Raw genomic sequence first — 23,408 nt, forward strand, 5'->3', positions numbered from 1 at the left:
TACTGGTGGCCCTGGTGTTCTCGGGCTGCCCGCAGGATGCAGTCTCTGTCCCATTAGCGAGAATTTTGGAGATAATAGGCCGGGGCTGTGCCCCGGGGAGCGAGAGAGGGACAAGGGCCCTGTGAGCTCTTTCTATTGCAAACATGTCTGACAGCACCTTGGGTTGCAGCTGGGTATGAATCCAATGCTCTTGGAATTGTTCAGCTGCTCTCTGCTCTGCTTTTTCCGGTATACCCAGCACCTGGATGTTGCTGCGTCTTGCCCTTCCCTCTACCTCTTCTGCGCAGCTCTCAGCACCCTCATAGCCACAGACGTCTGTCCCACTTGCTGTTTGAGTGTTACCACTTCCCTTTTCAGCTCTGTTATATCCGTTTTGGCATTCATAACTTTTTCAGCCGCCTTGAGGAGGTCCGCTTGTACTAGGTTTACATCTTTAGACATGGTGTCTATTCGGTCCTCAAGCGCCTTCCTGGACACCTGGATAGTTGCCATGAGTTCTGCTCTGGGGGCTCCAGGCCCCCTTGACCCTCCTCTGTCTGGTCAGTAGCTGGGGGGGTGCCTCGGAGTGGTGTATTACGTAATGGTGTTAGCTCCGGCCGGCTTCTGGGCCCTATCTTTGCCCATTATGCTCCCGGATGTGTTCTCCCAGTTTGCCCGCCAAGGAAGTCTGTGTTGTCACTGATCCTCCTCAGGGGAGCCCACCCCTCCGCCAGACCAGCAAGCGCAGGTCCCCCCTAGTACAAGTTCAAATTTCTGCAAGCCCCTTGTTAGAAATATGATTTCAGGTTAGCTAGGGCATGCACCTAAGCCAGGCATAAACCACCAATCTAGTCAGGGCAAGAGAGTTACACGTTGAAGATAACCCCTGCTCCCTACCTTGGTAGCTTGGCAGAGCAGTCTGACTTATCCCAGAGGCAATGTGTAAAGCGGTTGCTCAACACACTCACACAGCAGCGACACACTAGGCACACCACAAAAGAAACTCTACACAAGGTTATATAAACAATAACCTTTGTATTACTCATGAAACACATTAGAGCATAGTCACACATATACACTGTGCCACCTGGCACTAGGTATTACTTTATAGGGGATTATATACATTACAGGACCAATCAGGCCACCGTCATAACCATTAGAACATACAAGTAATAAAACAACTAGTAACTACTGGTAAACACTGTACGTGAAATAAAAATATTATGCATAAACCATATTAGGCATACATTCTAAATTACCAGTGCACGACAGTTACACTAATAAGGCGCACACATCACCTCAGGGCCTTACGCCCAACCAAAACATAAGGTGACCACCAGGCTGGCTGGCCTTCTTCGGAGGCCCATCTTGGGCTTCTCTGCAATGCACTTTATCCCAAAGTCAGGGATCTCCTAATCATGTGTTCATCAAGCAGGTGCCCACAATCATGCCGTACAGCTGCGAACCCCGATCCTTGCCCTTGAACTCAGGGCAACACCAAAAAGTGACCCTGGGCAGTCTCGGTCCCCGAGTGGGAGGCAAGCTGATACCTTGCTCACCCTCCTCTGCCCCGGCCCAGAATGGGTAACGGTCTCGCCCTGACGGCGATCGGAGCTCATATGCCAGAAAGCCCCAAATGCTCAGAAGTTCAGCCCCACTCACCATTCCTTAGGGGCTGAGCGACTTTTGTGGCAGTCGTCCCACCACTGAGGGCTCAGGCTCCTGTGCTCCTCTGTCTTGCGGTCTGGAGCACGAGCCTGCTTCACCCGGCTTCAACCAGGTCGCGCCTGGCTTCCGTTTGCTTCCTCAGCAAAGTCTTTGTTGTATCTGTCTCCTTCTCTGGGCAATACGAGGGGCTCCCACAGGCCACACTGAAGCCGCGGCCACCTCCAGGTACATGCCTCTCAGAGGCAGCTCACAGTGGATGCGAGGCTCTGCTTCCTTGGGCTATTGGGCCCCTCCCCTAACCAGGCTTCTCCTGCCTGACATCCTGCGACTCCCATTCCCGTTTCCCGGCCACACACTGGGTCCCTTCTTCATGGCACGGTGGCGCCCATCATTGTCAAGGAAGAAGCCCACTCCTCAGGCTCCGGTTAGGGAAATGAAGGGTGCCTTCACATTTTCCTGGTGGGTAAACACAGCGCGGAAGGCGCAGTGCAGCGGAAGCACTCTATATGCTTCACCAAGGCACAACCTCGTCCCAGGGGCCCAAGTACCCAGGGCACAAGAATCCTGCAGCATCGCAAGCCCAGGGCTGCAGGACAATCGTGAGAAAATGCAATGCTCAGCCTGCCTCCCCCTTCATACGCACAATCAGGGAGCAGGCATGCTCTTTCCCAGGGCCAGAGCTGGGCACAGGCAGGCCAGCACATAGGGACCCCAAAGAGTCAGCAGCTGGGTCTCCCGGCGGTTCCTCCTGGCAGTCTGGCAGCCCCAAGTCCACAGTAAGCACCCAACAGCCCTTTTCATGGGGCCACAGCCCCAATATTTATAACACATAATGTCTTTGCTCTCCCACTGGCTCAGGGCTCTGTGCCCAGGCCAAACCAATTCTGGTGGGTACCTCCATACATTTTTTTACAGTGCACAAACACCCTCATTGTTAGTGTAGGCTCTGGCCCCAGACTCACCACAAGGGAGCAGAGCCAGCATTGTGGAAGGCAGGCACAGTCCTATTCAGGCCCAGGTGCTACTCTTCCCACTACTCCAAATGCAGATTAACCTATTCAACCTAGCACTGACTCATCCAGCCCCTCTGGAGCCACTGCACATCCCCAGACCCTGTCACTCCAGAGCCAAACATGCAATACACATCAGGCAGGCACAAAGACACATAGCACTCAGAAATGCCCACTTCTTAAAATGGCATTTCGAAAATAGTGATAATAAATCTGTGAACACCATTATGCAGCATTTATTACCACTATTCTAAACATACCAAACTTGATCACGCTACTCCTCTCATATCAGGGATTACCACTGAAACACATATCAGGGAATCCACAATGCATTTTTATGAGAGGGCAGCCTCCCAGTAGTGAGAAACCAAAATGGCTGTTTGTCACTACCATGACATGCTACACAGTTAAGGCACATGTTCTACTGTTTACCTACAGCGCACCCTGTCTACAGGGTTAGCTAGGGCCTACCTTAGGGGTAACTGATATGTAGTAAAAGGGGAGTCACAAATGTGGCACCCACTTTATGTGCCACGTCACAGCGGCAGTAAACTGTGCGCGCAGGTCCTGCAAACGCAGAGGCCTGAGACAGGTTTGAAAGGGTATTTTGGTGGGTGGCATGAGCAGCGCTGCATGCCCACATATAGCATTTAATTTACTGGCCTTTCGTATCTGAGATACCACTTTACAAGGGACTGATCTGTAAATTAAGTATGCCAAACAGGTGTGGACGAATCTTACCATGTTTACCGTAGAGAGCCCATGCACTTTACACTGGACAGCAGTGATAAAGTGCCCAGAGTCCTAAGACCACCGACACCAGATCAGAAAAAAATACAGGGAGAAAAGCAAAGTTCAGGGACTACCCTGCAAAAAGGGCCAAGTCCAACACCCCACCGCGCTGCCCTCTCAATTTCACAGTTGCAGGGATGGCCCTTCTACTGCTGCCGAGCCCCAAGGGCGAGCGCCTCAAAGTCCCCCTGTTCACAGGGATCGCTGCGATTTATCAGCCCTTCATCCTACGCTGCTGAAGAGTATTGGGGGTAACAGACTGGATATTCCACAGCCAATGTCTTTGCCCAATAATGGGAGTCCGCCTGCCCCAATATACAACCTCCATCGGGCCTGCTCCCTCCTTTATCCTCTAACTGATGCCGGGGGGTCCAGTATTTCAGCTAGCCACACTTGCGTAGAAGTGGGATCCTTGGCTTGCGCTTTTTTTAAAGCTTGGTCAGGGTTCAAACTCGGTGTAGGCTCAGTGATCACAACCTGCTGCCACACCGTGGGGTGCCACAGCTGGGTTGGCAGAATGTGACTCCCCTTGTGGTCCTTTTCCAGCCTACTCGCTCAGTGTGACCCATCATTCCAGAGGGCTGGGGGGGTCTCCAATGCGCAGCGTCCTTCAGCCTCCGCTCTCCGCCTGGCCAAGCCACAGGCCAGCAGCCACTGACACCCCCAATGAGCGCACGGGGCACACAGGTGAGGGGGACAGGGGCAGTAGAGGGGACCCCACCAGCGCTCCCATTTGGCAGTCGCAGTCTACAAGCTCAGCAGGCGCCCGATCGGGTCCACAGCGGAATGCTCCGCCCCAAGTCGGGAACACCTTGGCAGTGCTCACCTCATCTGTCCCTGCTCCCAGAGTGGTCTGGCACGCACACAGCCAATGTCACCTATACTGTTCAGGGTGCGAAGGGGAAGTACCGCAGCCCAGCAGCTCCCCTCAGGCCCAATCTAGGGAGTCGCATCAAGGTCCCATCTGCAGGGGGCGCTCCTCACAGACCCAATCGCCGTCCCTACGCACTTCTCCATCCCCGCCACCACGGGACTTGCAGAGCCTTCAAGCTCGGGTCCAAAACTTCAATGAATCAGAACTAGATTTTTCCTACCTTATTCGGCAGGTTTCAGCTGCAGCGTGCAGGATAAAAGCAGGATTTCAGGCATATGGACTGGTAGGTCAAGAGACTCACATCCTGTTGGTCATGTTGCTTGGCCATGCCCCAGAGACATCTATTCTTAGGATGCATTGGATAGTCTCTCCTTTTATATCAGACTTAAGCCAAGTGAGGAGCACTCAGTTTCTCTGTCACCCGCACCATCTCCAGCTACTTGTGATTGATCTCCCCCTGCTTGTCATCCATATGTTCTTGTTCTTGACAGTGTTCCCTCATTGTTAAATTCTAATCAGGAGTCAACCAATCAGCTCCAGAATAAGGTGTGCCATTGGCTGGTCAACCACTCTAACTACAACTTGCAGGACTATAAGAATATTTTGTTGGCCTGTTGGACTGGGACCTTTACTAAGTCTATTCAAGGGGACTGTATCAGTGTGTGGTGAAGTATATTTGTAATAATAGTCTTCAGTTAGGAATACTTCAACTACTGTGGTTATTAGCCACAGCTCCAGCAGTCTCAGAGTAACTGTCTAACATAGAATCTCTTAACTAGAAATCCACACTGAACATTCTACATTCCAATGACATATTATTGTGATGCAATGGACCCAAGATCACCACACAGTGTCAATTTCTCATATCCAGAGATTGCAAGGAAAATTGTGTCTCACCATCATCAACCCTACGTTAGGAATGGCTATGTCAACATTCTCCCCCTTGGATTTTTCTATAGACCCTCGCATTTTGGACGACGCCAAGCTGTCTCAGGTTTCACCAGCTCAAAATATTTTTGGCGATTATATCAACCAGTTTGAATTGCTAGTGGAACTCAATGGACAGGATTGCGAATTTACTTGTCCTCAGAATCTGAGTTTATGGCCCACATGCATCAATCATATTTGGAGTCGCAAACGGTGAAATTCCTTAAAATCGGCCGTTTGCGATTCCAAAAATGCTTTTTTGGATGCATCAAGCAATTTTAGAAATCGCAACATTTTTGCGATTTCTAAAATTGCGATTGCTTTTAAGAAATCACAAATTTGCGATTTCTTAAAAGCAATGCATGATTACTTTTGAAATTGCAAATTCGCAATTAGAGGGATAAATTTACCGAGTAGTTGAACTACTCGGTAAATTTGCAAAAAGTGTAAATAACACAGAAAACGCATTTTAAAAGCATTCATGTTACGGACACACATGTCCTTAGGACATGTGTGTGTGCAACATGATGCGAAAAATACATTTCAGGGGTGCAGGGGGGGTTCATTTGAACCCCCCTCACCACCCTTGAAATGCAATCAGGATTTGCGATTTTGAAATTGCGAATTCGCAAATCCCATTCATTCTTATGGGCCTTTTGGCCCATAGGAATGAATGGGAATTGCGAATTCGCAATTTCAAAATCGCATTTTTATGCGATTCGGTAGAAATAGCGATTTCTACCGAATTGCATAAAAATTTAAAAAATAATCATGCATAGGCTTTTGCGATTTCTAAATTGCGAATCGCTATTTATCGCAATTTAGAAATCGCAAAAGCCGAGATTGATGCATGTGGGCCAATGTGCTGAATGTAGTGAACCATTTCGCATTCCAGTGACTGAGGTTCCTACGGTTATAAAGGAGCCTCATATGGCTGATTATACTTTCACGCAGTGCCACTTCGAATGTTGACATTTCCAGCCAGGGAGGATGTATCAGACAGGGCCCAGGCTGTTGGGGGGACATGTGGTAGTAATTACTTTACATCCATAAGTTGGAATGTGGCTGGGCTCAAAAACCTGATTTCAAACCCGGCTCGCTGTCTTTCATTGATAAATATGACTTTGCTGTTGTGCAGGAGACTTGGCAGTATCACCCATTATGTGTAAAAGATTCTCGTGATATTTTTGTTCTGCTACGGCGTCACCCAAAGGGTGAGCTAGAGAGAGGTCTTTCTAACTGAGTAAAAGTAAACCTCAGAATGAAAGTCTATGTTGTAAATACAGCCAGCACAGCATCCCAGGCTCTGCTTACCATTTATTGTTTAAGCTCATTTAGTTATATCTAGTTAATTTCTATAACAATGATTTTTCCAACTCTCATTGTTGTTTGTTTGATGAGCTAATGCAGTTTCTTATGTGTTTGAAGCGTCTTTCAAAGGGCAGCATCTATCAATCTCAAGTTTTAATATGTGGGGATGTCAATGCGAAGCTGGGTAATGAACTAACAGAGCTTGGTTCTCTGAGCTCTGTTACTGATACTGTATTATGGGACGCTCGGGCTGGAGCTGAGGGAATCTGTTGCCCGGCTGGATCTTGTAAATTTAGTTAACTTTTTCCAGGGTTCTTGTCCAAATAGGCTAACGTATAGAGGACGGGGACGAATGTCAAATATTGATTACATATTTGCTTCCAAATATTTCCTTCAGTGCTGCTTTAATAGGGCTGTGATTGAGACCCAATGGAGTGATCACTACACTTTATCAGTTGAAGGAGTCTTCCCATTAGACAGGGACAAATCATGGTTAATTTGTGATGATATTGATTTGGCCTGCTACTGGCTAAGTCCCCTTTTACCGTAGACCCCCGGTATGCCCTTGGTTGGATGGGTGCTCCCTCCCTCCCCCAAGGCAAGCATTTCAAACCATACTGTTTTAGATTAAGGGGAGTGACCCCCTGGCCATATTTATTACATATAAAAAACATTGATTATTATTTTACATTATGTACACTTTATGCAGAAATTACAGATACATTGATAGATACATGATGTCACTGATCTAACCTTAAAATGCTCTAATACAACTCCGTTCCTAACGTAATCTAACAATGTATTTACTTTACTTTTGCATGTCCCCTCTAGAACCTACGGCAAGGTCAATGACGGGCAGCCCCAGATCCTGGTAAGCAATACTACTCCACCAGAGAAAGCTTATGTAGGGGGTACAGCTTATAGAACAAATAGTTTCCCCCGGGCCCCCCCTACGCCCTGAGACTTAAACTCCATAACAGTATTTTAGGAGACAGTCAACAACCTTCAGCAGCGAGACACTCTCCCAAATCAACTCCTAATTTGCAAGATCTCAGGCCAGCAATGGGTTCAGCATTTTACCCATATATATACCAATTGGAGACGATAGAGAGTGTGAAGGTATACTGCAATAGCATCTCGTCCACTCCACCACCCTCTAAGTTACTCTACATGAAGTAGAGGATGTCATTAGATCTGGTGCAGGTGGTAAGGTTCTCAGTCATGGAGGGATCCTCATGGATCTTTTTAAATGTAATCTGGATCTATGGGTCCCTTATTCACAAATGTATTCAATAACTCTTTGTGTAGCAGGATTCCTGAGTCTTTGACGCTCTCTACAATCGCACCGACCTTCAAGAACGATGATAGAGGGTCGCTAAATGTTATAGACCGATCTCCTTTTTTGATATCTCTGTAAAAAGTACTGGGGAGGGTTATTTTCAGTCGACTGCAGTCATGGGCCGCTGGCAGTAAAATTCTATCCCTTACCAATATGGTTTTCATCCTGGGCTACGCACATTGTAGCAGTGCTTGAATTTACACTTGAGTGTGAGTAAATACACCATCACTAAGCGCTGCACACGGTACCTGGCCTTTATAGACCTATCAACTACTTTTAAGTGTGTAAATTGTGGCTGATGTTAATCAAGTTAGGTGTAGAAGTCCCTTTAGTTAATTTTATATACACCCTTCATGAGCAACTAGGGGCTAGGGTATGGTATGGACAGTCAGGGTAACTCTCTGACACTTTTCTGCTATCAAGTGGAGTACGTCATGGGTGTGTGCTGGTCCCCCTGATTTCTTTGATATGTTAATGATGTGAACACTCACTTAATGAGTTCTATGGGGATGTACCAAAGTTTGCAACTCTGCTCTCCCTGCATTATTATATGCCAATAATGCAGTTATGTTGGCTGGAATACACTGTACTCTGTGAATTTTAGTGGAATCTTTGGTGCCATTCATCGGTACCCTTGACATGAAAACTAATTTTGAGATATCCCATATAATGGCTTGTGGGCTTTGTAGGAAAATCATGACAACATTAAATATAAAAAAGCAACACCTTAGTGTTGTGTGGAATTATTGTTATTTGGGTATGGTGTTTGATTCAGGCAATTCCTGCCAGCCACAAGTACACACAGCACGTCTGAGACTTGTGAGAGTGGCAGGTTCCCTTAATCTAGCCAAGAAGGATGGTAGGACCACTCTCTCCCTCCATCTTCAAGTTCATAAAATGCAATACAGCCCTACAGCAACATAAGGAGAAGGGGTGTGGTGACACCATAATGCTCCTGCCATACAGACAGAAGAAAATAGAATTTGTAGGTGGTTGATGAATCTCCCGCCCTCTAGTGCTAATTTCATTACGCATTCTGAATTGAATTTATATTATATTCCAGATACTAGCAAATTGGCACTTCTCCTGCTTTGGGTGAGTGTGTGAAGTAACAATGAGGCAAGCTTTACCAGAGCAGTGATAGTGGGTTACCTTAGCCAGGATAAGGGGCTTTCCATTCCATGACTGAATTACCTCAGCAAATCTTTTACTGACAGTGGACTTCCTGGACTGTTCAGTGCCCCTGGTTCAATTATTAAAACTGATAAGAGGGTACTCAAGTCTAGGCATGTTAATTGTACTGCTTCACAGACAATCCAGGAAGCTATTTGAAAACATACCATTTGTAACTACTATCTCACTCTTGCGACAGGAGACACAGCACTGTATCTCACCCTGGAGCTTAGCATTGGGAGAGGTCTCTAATTTGTACATTTAGTTCCTGAATGGTTTGGTGCCTAATGTGCTTCTCTGATGAGGCAAAGGTGTGGAATAGCTTGCTGCCTCCTTGCCCAATCAATGGTACGGCAGAGCACTCTCTGTTGCATTTTATCTTTTCTCCGCTTTTATTGCAAATTCTTTCAGCATTGTCTCAAATGAACTTTGAAAAAGCTAGCCTTCTTATTTTCTATAGTATGTGCTGTTTTCTCAAAATGCCCTCTGGTGCAGGAATTCTATGGAGAGGAGTTAGGTGGGCAGGCCTGATGTTTGCATGGTCAATGCATTGTACTTTATTTGCAGTCCACCATGTATACATATATGTGCTTTTTAATGAACTTTTTCTGATTTTTAATATGTTTATAATGTAAATGTAATTTGATGGAATGTTTGTTATTTAAGACAACTGTTTTTAAAGCTATAATATACTGCTATGTATTTTATGATCTTTTTCTAAAGAGCAAATAAAGATTTTGAACTGAAATATATATATAGATATATTTTTTTTTCAAAACCACACTTGCCCCCAAAGGCGGGGTGCACTCACTGGCGGCGTTCTCCGGGTCAGGGAAGGGAAAGGCACACCTGGCGTCTGCAGCTACCAACGCGTTTCAGGATTGCTCCCTTCTTCAAAGGCTTGCTGCTACACAATGAAACACCAACACGCTGGCTCCCAGTTTTTATCCCTTTAATGATAGTCTAATGCAACTCAGGTGAGTATCAGTGCAATGAATCCTTGGACTGGAAGTCCTACATAATAACACCCATGTGGGCTGCTGGCATTCAAGTGCATAAATGTCCACGTTTGTCCATCTCGAGTGTGCCATAAACACGTTCCCCCATACTGCCACTCGCCTGTTCGTTGCGCTATGCACTCCAAAGAACAGCCGCGGAGCCGCTGTCATATGCAGCGGTGCTCCCCACAGCCGGGCCGGCCGTCTGCATTTTTCAAAACCACAATTGCCCCCAAAAGCAGGTTGCACTCACTGGCGGTGTTCTCCGGGTCAGGGAAGGGAAAGGCACACCAGGCGTCTGCAGCGACCGACGCGTTTCAGGATTGCTCCCTTCTTCAAAGGCTTGCTGCTACACAATGAAACATAAACACGCTGGCTCCCAGTTTTTATCCCTTTAATGATAGTCTAATGCAACTCAGGTGAGTATCAGTGCAATGAATCCTGGGACTGGAATTCCTACATAATAACATCCATGTGGGCTGCTGGCATTCAGACGCCAGGTGTGCCTTTCCCTTCCCTTCGCCTTTGGGGGCAATTGTGGTTTTGAAAAATGCAGAGTTTAACCAGTGGGTCAAACAATACGTTTAATTCCACTAAAAACCATTAGGTTTGGTATGATTCAATCAAAAGCACTCTAAAGTTTCATGGTCGACATTTCGACCACACGTGCAAGAGTCATGGGTCTTCTCATGGCAATGAGGCTATCAGTCTCAACATCTGTAGGGATATATTTGAGTGGTCGCTATTTGTCATGAAATCAAAATGTAGGTAAAAATACCCAACATAGTGTGAAATTACTTAAACTGAACTGGCCTGTCAGTCAGTTCCACTTTAATACGATCATTGATAGTTAATAAAAAAACATTTAATATCCAAATGATATTGAAATTATGCCAACGTTGTGGTATCACTAGAATCAATTGAACCCCGTGTGCAAAGTATAAACATGCTTCCATTATTAGTAAAAGTCTCGATTATTCTAGCTTGACTAAATTCATATAAATGGTCCATAGTTTATTCATACATTACTCTCATAAGTGGCTTAATAAAATGCATTCCTACCTGGTAGGTAGGAATTGCAGTTTTGCAGTGATGGAGTCCAAATATTTCAGCAACGAAATCTGGGACTAGAAACGTCTTACTATCAATTTAAAATGCAGAAAAGCTACATATGCATGAGCTACCTGTTCATTTTTATATGTACAAAACCGGCAACTAACATGTTCTCTTTTGTACTTCCAAGGTTGTGTGACTTCTCCCTTGTCGAATAAACCAAAGCAAAGATGAAGGAACTTCATTTTCATTCCATGGGGAGGAAAAGCCCATAATGGGGTGGTCTCGCAGCTTCCAGTGACCACATTTATTCAGGCCTTGTTTTTAAAGGTCTTAAAATCGATTTTCATCTGCACTTTTTAATTTGCAACAGAATCTTAATGCAGTTGCATTCAGTGCCACCAACTGGTCGATTTGTTAACCTCCAGATGAAGTTGGTTGTAGTTTGGCTATTGATGTTGTCAAAAACTGCACTCTATAATTTGTATTGAGGCAGCATTAGCCGAATGTTAAATTGGCCTCGAATTGTTTTCAATCATAAGTTAATGCAGGAAGAAATGTTACATTTATTATATTATAAAATGGTAATATAGTTTCCCATCGATTATTGTGCAAGTTTTTGAAACACCAACTTCAGTGATACAGTTTTTTTTTTAAATGCTTGAAAATGCAATTTGAATTTGCCTCATGTTTGAAACTCTGCTCTAAGTCTTTATGTGCTTGTGACTCCTGGATAAAAAGATATCCTTAGCAGGGAGTTTGTTTTGCAAGTCTTTTCCAACAATTCATTTTGGCAGGTCACTGTTAACTTACTTCTACAGGACCTAAACAGGAAACCACCGTGGGAACAGAATCTGTGGGTCAGATGAACTAACATTTAGAATTACAATTTCCAAATTACAATTTTTACCGAATTGCAATTGGGAAATCACAATTCCTTATGTATTACATTTTTAAATTAAAAACAGTAAATTGAATTTGGGTCGCAAGTAAACCTACCTCAAAAATATTGAGTTAGATCACAGTCTACGACCCATTAGGAATCAGTCATTACAGGGATGGTGGATTCCTGGGTCAGAAGACCACCATGTCTGTATGTGTTTGCTTATGAATGAAACTTTGAAGTCCAGTGTGTTACTTACATCTGGCATGAATCTTCAAGTAAAATGCATGCAGTCACAAAAGGCTGCGCCCATATGTAACTAAAAAAACTAATTTTGTTATTATATATTGTGTTGATCAGAGATAATATATAAAAAATACTTTCGCTCCTAAAATTTTGGTGCATATTGCCTAGCAAGGTGAAAAGAATGAAAAGATGAAAACTATATCAGACTCATATGATTAACAAAGATCTTGTGAGTGGGATGGTGGTGACTGTGAGATTCCCCCACTGGCGTCTGGCCACTCCTTAGGCCCACCTCTTTGGTAAGTGATCCCACAGTTGGTAAATCGGGCTGAGGAAAAAAATTCCGCCCCCACGTCTTTTAGCTTTTTTAAGGGCTTCTCTAAATTGTGTAGTCACAGAAGTGAGTCAAACCCACCTTGCTGGTTTAGTTGAGCTTCAGACCATGCAGAGATATGTATTCAATCTCACGCAATAAAATATAGGTTTCTCTAGTTATGGATCAATCCTCTTTAAATAGCTGGCAGCATGAAGAAATCAGGGAGGTCGGTCCCTTAAATATACAAACAAAAAGTGCTCATGGTAAGATATATATGGAATTTATATTTTCAGTATTAATAAAATGTCCTACAAGTTGTTTCATGAGCGGTAGTTCAAAGAGGACAACTCACTTGGTTTCAAAGAGATCTGACTAGATGCCGCCTGGTATTTCTTCGATAACGTCAATGTGTTGTTTGGGCCCGGTCCCGTATATAAGAACCTAGTGAAGTTTTTTTTTATAAAGGTTTAAAATTTTGAAACACATATCACGCATATCACGCTATAGAGTTAAGGATTTCTTATAATACAGTAAAAATTATTATTGTTAAGTAGAAAGAAGAAAAAGTTAACGCATTCACCACTACATAGAAAAACTGTATTGCATTGACAGGATGTATCACATCCCAATGTAATAGTTAGTCCATTTTATATATGATCATATATTAAAAAGGGGGACGGACACTTGTGGTGTGCAATTTTTAAAACATATTACTTTGTCTTGCAGGCTTACTGGGGGTGTTGGGGGACTTCAGGTCCCATAGTGCACCACAAAGACCATAAAACTTTTTTGTCACATAAGAAATGCAACTTGTTTAAGATTTCGTTAGTCCAAAAATGGTAAAAAATGTTCTTAGAAAACATTTGAATTTCAATTTCAAAAGATCTAAATGTACATGTATTCTGTGGCTTCATCCCCTTATTATTTAATTTTCAATATTGGAGCTAACGAGGAAGCCCAAAGATCCCTTCCTGCACTCACCGAGTTTTGAAATCCCGAATCGTCCGAGCGGCCGGTAGCGTGTAGATCCCGAGTGAGAAATGGAACCTTTGCTGCTCAGTTTAAATTGGCCCAAATAAAGAGTCTAATTGATTAATTGCCCTCATCAAGAAGGTAATTGACAGGGCACCAGTTGTCCTTCTGCGTATGTTAGCGCAACTCGTATGTTAAAAGGCGGCACCATTTTGAAGTGGTGATTTAAATAGATTGAAAGCGAGTGTTGGAAATAGTATCGCGGCACTTGTTGTCTCATATCAGTCCCAAGATTCTACGAGACGTCATTCATGTGATTTATCTCCAGTTTCGATATATCGTCCAATGTTGGAACACGTAAAGTCCCACATCGGTAACAAGAAGTAGAAATTAGGTCAAAATAATTTTTTCGCGTAGGAGCCCGGATTGTCCTATTGACCGCCATCTTAGAATGGTTAAAAGTCGACAGGTTGTCTCTCTACTAGGGCATACGGTTATAAAAGCAGAATTGTCGTGCTGACCGCCATCTTGGAACGGTGTGGGACAGGCAGATATCGCTCTACTATTACAAACATTTATTGAGCCCCTCCACTTACTGTGCCCTCAATATGCAAAGACCCCAGTGTTTTAAACTGGATATTTGTCTAATGGCGAATATTGCACTATAAGGAGCACAATTAAAGTTTTTTTGGGGGCGTCATCAGGAATGGGGGCTCTTCAAGATAATAATAGGTATTGGGGATTTTGTGGGTCTGAGTGCTCCTTCATAAAGAAGGAAATAGTGTATCTAGACCCAGCAGTGCACTGTGAATCGGAGCATTTCACAGGCCTGTCACAGATAAGAAATGCTATCAAAACGAAATCCTACAAAACAGTCTACTACTGACCGGCAGCAATTCATACTCGGACAACATCGGGACGGGCTGCTAGTAAGTAATAAAACAAGAGAATGTACAGATATCAACACAAAAACACCAATATGCTAATATCAATATTTGAATAAAAAATGCAGTCTAGGTAGAGAACTCGAATAGGTAGGCACTGTTGAGAGAAGATAGCTCAGGATGAAGGAGCAGGTAGGGTCCTATTTTTGTGTTCATGAACTGGGGAGCAAAAATCAGTCCAGTGGTAGGGGAGGAGATCGTGCAAGGAAAGAGGCCAGGACAAAATGGATGCCTGAGAAATCCCAGATTACCCTACGAAATTGCACGAAGGATACCATTGACAAAATAGAGGTCAGGTAAACTTTCCAACTCCCCATGAGACTCAAAAATAGAGGCAGGGCAAGTGTCCGAGGTGGATATCCTAAGACATTCTCCATTGAGTGCCTTAGCCCAGAAACTCAGCCATTACAATCCCTCTACGTGATCCATGTTGCAGTTTGCCACAGGGGTCCAGGGGCAACGTCCACCGGTTGGCTGGGAAGTGAACTTCAGTGAGTCACCCGCTCTTTACCTATCACCCTCCATCGGCTTGGGAGCAGTACCAACCTGGCACCAGGAGGAGACACCCCGGGGTCTCCTGAGGCGGAACGCAACGTCTTAGGCTGCCAAAGTCCTCTCTTCGCCAGACCTAGTGAACCTATCTGGACACAGGGCGGACCTCACGCTTCACACCCCGTTGTCCTGGGATTTAACGTGGAAAAAATAAAACAGTCCGGAAAGGGCTAAGCCCTAGGGAGCGCCTCCAGTACGAGAGTGATCAGAATGGGAACAGATCGGCATGCAACGACTTTAGCAGCCAAAGTCATCACTTCAGCAGACCCAGCATACCTACCCGGATACAGGGCAAAAGTGAGCGAGAAAGTGCCCCCCAACTGAGTCGTAGCTCATGCTTCACGACCCGGGCCTCTGCGGGGCAAAGAGAATCCAGCACAGGCGGGACCAAGTCACGGGGAGCGCCTCCGGTGCGAGAGGCCAAGTTGAGCTCTACCAGCCGCGAGAGGAGGCCGACATTTGCATCCCCGCAGGCTCAGTATGATTTTGGCCCGAGCCCCCTGGCTGGTCCCGCACCCTAGGAATCCAGCCCAAGAGACAGGGAAGGTAGAAGGAATGCGGAGAGGCCCAGCAGGTTGTAGGAGGGGGCCCACCCTTGCCGCCTCGAGCCCCGCACAGAGTGAGCCCAGCACAGTGTGTGCAAACTACAGGGCCAACAGACATAGTGGGACGTAGTGGATTGGCGGAAGGTGCGGTCTCACAGCAGCCTAGGCATGCCAATACTGAAGGTAATTGCAGAGGAGCCTTGTAAGAGCGATGAAAGAAACCTGAATTCTGAGCCCCCCATGGACATTGGTGGCCATGGCGAATCAGGCTGTGCAGCAGTCAACAGGTAGGATTTAATCAGAAGCTCTGTATTTGTTGACATGGTCGTTCATTGTTAGAATTCTTGGGGTCGCTGAGTAGTTGAGGTCTTCCGCAAAGAGAGGGGGTCGAGTAAGAGGCTGTGTGGGGGCATAAACAGAAATTTACACAAAAATTGTGATCCTGAGCTCCGGAGCTTCTTAGGCAATCTCCTGACTGACTGCCTTCACAGTACAGAGTAATGCAAGGCAGTGATTTACACTGACTTGCCTTACTCTGAATTTACTAAGCTATGCAGAATAATATAAGTTGGCTTTATGTGGCATAGTAAATCTCACTTAAGTTCCTGTGTTGCTTTCCATCACCTTGCAAGACACAAGAGGATCACAAGGGCATAGTAAATCTGGTCTCTTTTCTTTAGAGCTCCTTGGCTATGAATAGATGAAATATCACGAAGTTCATCAGCAGTGCTTCCTATCAACAGCAAATTGTTTTGAGGGCTCTTGACCCATATTTTTACAAAAAGGGTCCAACATTTCTTCAAGTACCAAAATACAAAATGTATCTTTAAGACATAGAGGAATACTAAAAAGTAAAGGGTAAAATGCTTGATTTAATCTCAGCCACTGTTAATTACTCAGAGCTGAATTCCAGTCCCTCATTATTTTGTCCACCATGCCATCTCAGACAGGAACCAGCCATATGCAAAGCAGACTTGGTCCTGCTCCAAAAGGAACAGTCCAACACAAATTGCCAAGCTAGGATCCCAAGGAACACAAGCAAAACCAGACCCATATTAGCCTATTTGGGCCTCGTCAGAATGGATGCAGCTTTATTCTAATAGTGGGGTGAGCATGGGACCCACATCTGGGCATACTCGTTGCACTCAGATGGTCCCAAATTTGATGTGGATTTGTGAAAAACATTTAGATTCAGTTTTTAACTGTGCTCTACCTTGAGGAATCTGCACACATTTGGAAGTACTAAGAATGAACTGAGCATGCAAACATGATAAATTTCGACAACTTTTGTGGAGATTCGGAAAAATGGCACAAAAGTTTTAAACAAATTGATTTATACATATAATATTTACATAACATATACACATAAATTATAACACTCTTATAGTAACAGTTAGCTAAGAGTTTCCATAGAATAATTGTATTTTGTGTTTTCCTAATAGGTCAGCAAACCTGCATTTGTGTACCAGGGAGCCCAAAATTAAACAAAAAGATTCAAACTTAATTGTACGACAGTCAAAATATCGAGTTTTTAATGTCGAGGTACAGAAATATCGAGTTTTTAATATCGCAGGTAAGTAATATCGATGTTTCACATATCAAAGTTAAAAATATAGTTTTGTGTCATTGTATGTAATATCGATGTAAATAATGTCGAAGTAAGAAATATCGATGTTGTAAACATCGAAATGTTAAAATATTGTTATATGATGTTTTATATATATGTTATTTTTAATAGATATAAATGTTTATATATTGGGAATAAATATTAATTATTTAAAAATGTTAGATATTTTTTAGGAGCGGGATGTTGGGTTTATAGGGGATAAGGGTGGGGAGTGTTTAAAAAATGTTTAGTTGTAATGTACTTTTTGTAATATAAATATACATTTTAGATACAAAATTTAAATTTATTAATAAATATATTTTTGTAAAATGAAATATAAATTTACATTTGAAAAATAAATTTTAATTCAATGAATAGTCAATAATTTTAGGAGCGGGTTAATAGGGGATAAGGGTGGGGAGTTTTATAAAAAAATATAAATTTAATAGTAATGTATTTTAGTCAAATTTAAATTTGAAAATGTATTTTTATTTTAAAAATAAATGTTATTATATGACATTTAAAAATATATTCTAGAACATTTTTATTGTAAATGTGAAATTTCAAAATTGTTTATTGAAAAATTGTAAATAGATTTAGGAGCGGGATGTTGGGTTAATAGGGGATAAGGGTGGGGATTGTTTTTAAAAAATGTCATTTTATTGTAATGTATTTTTTTGAAATTTAAATTTGGAACTTGAAATTCAAAAAAAATGTTATTACAAAATTTAAATGTAAATATGAGATTTATAAATATATTTTCGAATATTTTAAATGTAAATATGAAATTTAAAAATATATTTTCGAAAATTTGTAAATAATTTTAGGAGTGGGATGTTGGGTTTTAGAGGATAAGGGTGAGGAGTATTTATAAAAATATAAATTTTATCCTAATATATTGTTTTGGAATTTAAATTTGTAATTTGAAATAAAAATAAAAATTATTACAAAATTTAAAGGTAAATATGAAATTTATAAATATTTTTCGAATATTTTAAATGTAAATATGAAATTTAAAAATATATTTTCGAAAATGTGTAAATAATTTTAGGAGTGGGATGTTGGGTTTTAGAGGATAAGGGTGCGGAGTGTTTTAAAATATGTAATACAATTTTTTTAAAAATTTCATAAATTTGAAATTTTATTATTACAATTTGAAGATGTATGCTAAGGAATTGTAATAGTGTTCTTTATATTTTATAGAGGATAAGTGTTTCACATTTTTTAAAATTTTAAAAAGGAAATTTAGAATTTAAATATAAAAATGAAATTGAAATTTCAAATTTTTAAAATTTGTAAATACATTTTATATTGTTATGTTTTGTTTATAGTGGTTAAGTGTGGTGAAATTGTAAAAAAAATAGTATTTAAAATAAAAATATTTATTTTAAGTCATACATTTAATATTTAAATCTAAAGTATTTTATAAATATAACATTGTAATACAAATGTGTAATGTAAATAGGAAATGAAAAAATATATTTTCATAAAATTATACAAATTTTTAGAAGTGAGTTTTGTTTTATAAGGGATAAGGGTGGGTAGTGGTTAATAAATTAAATAGGTTAAGTGTCCAGCACCTACCCTAATTGAATGTAGATTTGAGTTGGAATAGTAAATTAAATAGTTTCAGTGTCCAGCACCTACCCTAATTCAATGTATATTGGAGTTGGAATAGAAAATTAAATAGTTTTAGTGTCCAGCACCTATTTTAATTACATGTAAATTGGAGTTGGAATAGTAAATTAATTAGGTTCAGTGTCCAGCACCTACCCTAATTAAATGTAGATTGGAGTTGGAATAGTAAATTAAATAGTTTTAGTGTCCAGCACCTACCCTAATCAAGGGGTCGATTAGGATGGCGGACGGAAACGTGTTCCGTCAGCCATGGTCGCGGAAAAAATACTCCTGACCGCTCCGCAGATAATCCGCGGTATCAATTAGGATATAACTGAGAGCAAACACCGACCGCGGCGGACGGATCACATCAAACACCGACCGCGGCGGACGGATCACATGAAAAACCGCCAAAGGCGGACAGTACAACATACATTCCCTCCGCTGCGGACGCAAACACAGCGGAAACAGGGCCAACCGCCGCACGACCTGCGGAGGGGCCGGCCGCACGATTAGGATAACCCCGCAATCCGTATGGAACTCAACAGCTCCCACGACTGCCGCGGAATCATTGAAAAATGGAGCATGACTGCGGAAGGACCAAATGAACATCACCCCTACCGGCAAACCGATTCTAAAATGGCGGACAGAAGTAAATAGAAAACACACAAAACAGGACACCCACCCACCTGAAACACTCACCACCAACAACTACACGCCCCAAGGCCCCTCCCACAACACAAACAAGAGCACCCAAGTCACCACACCCACTGAACACCTGACAGCCAACAACCATTGGGACACAAGAACCACACAGAGTATAAAAGGAATCCCTCCCATTACCACAATCCTTTTCATCACAGCACAGCTGGAAGAAAGAGGCAGAATAGCACAAACAGCAGACACACACAATCACGCATACAACCTGCACACCAGCACACCCACCACACAAACCCCCACAACACAATCCCTACATACCACACACCTGCACACCCCACCCCACACCACCCACACCTTGCACATCACACACCGTGGCACTCAAGAAAAACCCCAAGTTCGCAGACACTGAGTTGAATGTCATGGTGAAAGAACCACATCTATTCGGCAACCTAGTCCAGCAGAGGACCTTGGCAACCAAAACCAACATGTGGAACAGGATAGTGACCAGAGTGAATGCTTCAGGGGCCGTGCCATGCACCAAACACGTGGTCCAGCACTACAACTCCCAACAGGCCCCCGTGTCTACATGGAGGGTGGGGGTGGGTGGGGGAGGGTGGGGGGGGGTAGGTCCAGCACTACAACTCCCAACAGGACCCCATGTTCACAGGGAGGGTGGGGGAGGGTGTGGGTCCAGCATTACAACTCCCAACAGGCCCCCAAGTTCACAGGGAGGGTGGGGGAGGGTGCGGGTCCAGCACTACAACTCCCAACAGGCCCCCATGTTCACAAGGATGGTGGGAGAGGGTGGGGGGGTAGGTCCGGCACTACAACTCCCAACAGGCCCCCATGTTCACAGGGAGGGTGGGGGAGGGTGTGGGCCCAGCACTACAACTCCCAACAGGCCCCCATGTTCACAGGGAGGGTGAGGGAGGGTGGGGGGTAGGGCCAGCACTACAACTCTCAACAGGCCCCCATGTTAACAGGGAGGGTGGGGGAGGGTGTGGGTCCAGCAATACAACTCCCAACAGGCCCCCATGTTCACAGGGAGGTTGGGGGAGGGTGGGTGTCCAGCACTACAACTACCAACAGGCCCCCATGTCCCATCCCAGAGCAAGATGGAGTCCGCCTACCATGTGCTGACCACTGCATCTCCCTCTTCAAACTTACATGTAGGTAGCCATCTTCACAGGGGCACCATCCAATAGCAGGACAGGCCCACACATATCCAAATATTGTCTCCACACCATCATAATGCCCAGTACTGTGTAACACACCAATTTGATGACACCAACAACCATGTCCTCATTCCCTACAAAATAGAAATTTAACAACAACAAACATGTCATGTCCACAGCATTGATTTCTATATTCTTGTCCCTCAGGTGACCGAGACTTGATAGGAGAAACCAGCAAACGCCAGCACAAATCGCTCCCCTCACAGCCTGGACTCTCAGATGATGATCCCGTGGACACCTCGGGTGTGGAGGACGATGCCGGCCCAACTACACTCCCAGGGCTATCAGGCTGCCAGGACATCTCTGCCTCCACCACCTTGAACACTGGACCAACAGCAACTACTGCCACTGTGACCTGCGCAGCTACCACCACCACCACTCCTGCCACTGCCATCCTGCCTGACCCATCGGACGATGATGGACCATCAACATCACAGGCTAGCAGGGAGAGTGGACGGGTGAGGACACAGGTGACGGCACAGGTCACAAACAGGAGTGCAGCTGCAAGGCAAGGCCGTGAACAACACCCAGCCCATCCTGGGACAGAGACACTGGATGCCATCGCCAGAGTGGAAGCCTCCTAGGAGCGGTCGCAGACACAGGCCGATCGTGCACACCAAGACTCCATAGACACCTGCCAGCTGTTGCGGTCCGTGGACACCTGATTGGGACAAATTGTTGACATAATGGGGCAGCAAACAGCTCTTTGGAGGGAGTGGTTATCCCGCACCACACCACCTCCCCCTCCCCCAAGTGGCCAGCAGGACAGGGCACCAACACCACCTCTACCTCCGCCAAGTGGCCAGCAGGACAGGGCACCAACACCACCTCCCCCTCCCCCAAGTGGCCAGCGGGACAGGGCACCAACACCACCGCCACCATCACCTGAGGCCACTGACAGGGAGATGGTACCAGAACAACCTGCCCCCATAGCTGGCACCGCTCCGGCTCCAAGACAGAGGGGCCGTCCGAGGCTGGATCCAGCTGACAGCAGTGGCAATGCACCATCCACCCACTCAAAGAGGGGCCACCACTGACTTCACCCTTCCTTGAGCCTGGCATTCACGCTGCAAACTATCTTGCACTGCAATGCCAAGCATTCGCACACGTCTGTTGGACTAGGTGTACATCAGACAATGTAGTGTCCCCACAGTGTTTTCATCTGACATGACCTTCAACTCTCACTTCCCCACCAACACCTATTTGTAATTATATGCACAAACAGTAATCCACAATGGCGGAGCACGCATTCCGTGTGGGCGGGGCAGGCTAACACTTTCATTTGAATGGACAAGTCGAAATACCAGTTGGTATCCCCCCTTACAGTCACATAGCAGCACCCACCGCCTGCACCCGGCGGTGGGTGAGAGGCCAGGGGCAACCATGCCAGGCTGATATCACTACACAGGGCGGTCACGCATCGACTGCACCCCGCGGTCACCCACCATCCGCACCCGGCGGTGGGTGAGCGGCCAGGCCCGGCGGTCTGCGGTGGGTGCTGCAATGTGACTGTAAGGGGGGTACCAACTGCCATTCCCACTTGCACATTCAAATGTATGTGTTAGCCTGCTCCCGCGGAATGCGTGCTCCGCCATTGCGACGCCAGTGAGTGTTGAATTTCAAATGATGCACCATCGCCGTAGCGCGCACATGCGGTTGCCGGTGTGTGACGGTCCTTGCACATGTAGCCAATGGAAACAGGTAACGCGGGGCGCGTAAGTAAATTAAAAAAATAGCGGAAGCTGTGCACCGCCACAGCAGGGCCAGTCATTGGCTCTTTTTGAAAGAGGCAGCCCGTGAAAAACAATTGCTGCAGACGTGTGCCACTGAGATCAGCTCAGGGCCCTATATATGTGTGAATCTCTGCAGCACACATCCACTGCTTCCAGCCACTGCTGCCTGCACCCATCACCTCTAACTGCTGCTGCTGACCAATCCACCAACTGCTGCCTGCACCCATCATCTCTACCTGTTGCTGCTAACCAATCCACCAACTGCTGCCTGCACCCATCTCCTCTACCTGCAGCTGCTGACCAATCCACCAACTGCTGCTGTGCCACAGTCCGGGACCCCGCCACGTCGAGAGTGCAAGAGGTCCGGTCTCGTCCCTTCACCGCAGCGGAGCTGGATGTCCTTGTGGACGGTGTGCTCCGCCACTATGACCGGCTCTACGGTGCTCCCGGACAGGTGGTAAGTGCAGTGGGGGACATGTTGGTGTGCATGAGGTGGTCACTGACTCCTGGCTTCTGCAATCTTGGCGGTGTGCTGTGGGACCTTCACATGTGCTGTACTATGCATGGCTGCTGAAGGTTACGTGTTGCTCCTATCTGTGTGAATGGTCAAATGTCCACTGACTTTCCCCTTTTGTCTCCCATCATGGTAGGTCAAGCTGCACCTTCACAAGGCCGTGTGGAGAACCATAGCACGTGATGTACGGGCAGTGGGGGTGTGCAATAGGCAACACACACACTGCCACAAGCACTGGGACGACATCTCCAGGCTCAGTAAGAATGTGGCGGAGATGACACTGGGGCAGATTCCACGTTCATCCCGGCTTGCACGACGCACCATTACCCCTCTGAAGCTCCGTATCATTGCAGTGACGCATCCTGATCTTTCCGCCCGGTTGAGAGGGGAGCAGCAGCAAACTAGCGGTAAGCACACTGAATGTGTTTGTGACTTGTGAATGGGTCAGAAGACCACCATGT

This window comes from Lissotriton vulgaris, chromosome 11 (genome assembly GCF_964263255.1).
Source record: "Lissotriton vulgaris chromosome 11, aLisVul1.2, whole genome shotgun sequence".
Lineage (NCBI taxonomy): Eukaryota > Metazoa > Chordata > Amphibia > Caudata > Salamandridae > Lissotriton > Lissotriton vulgaris.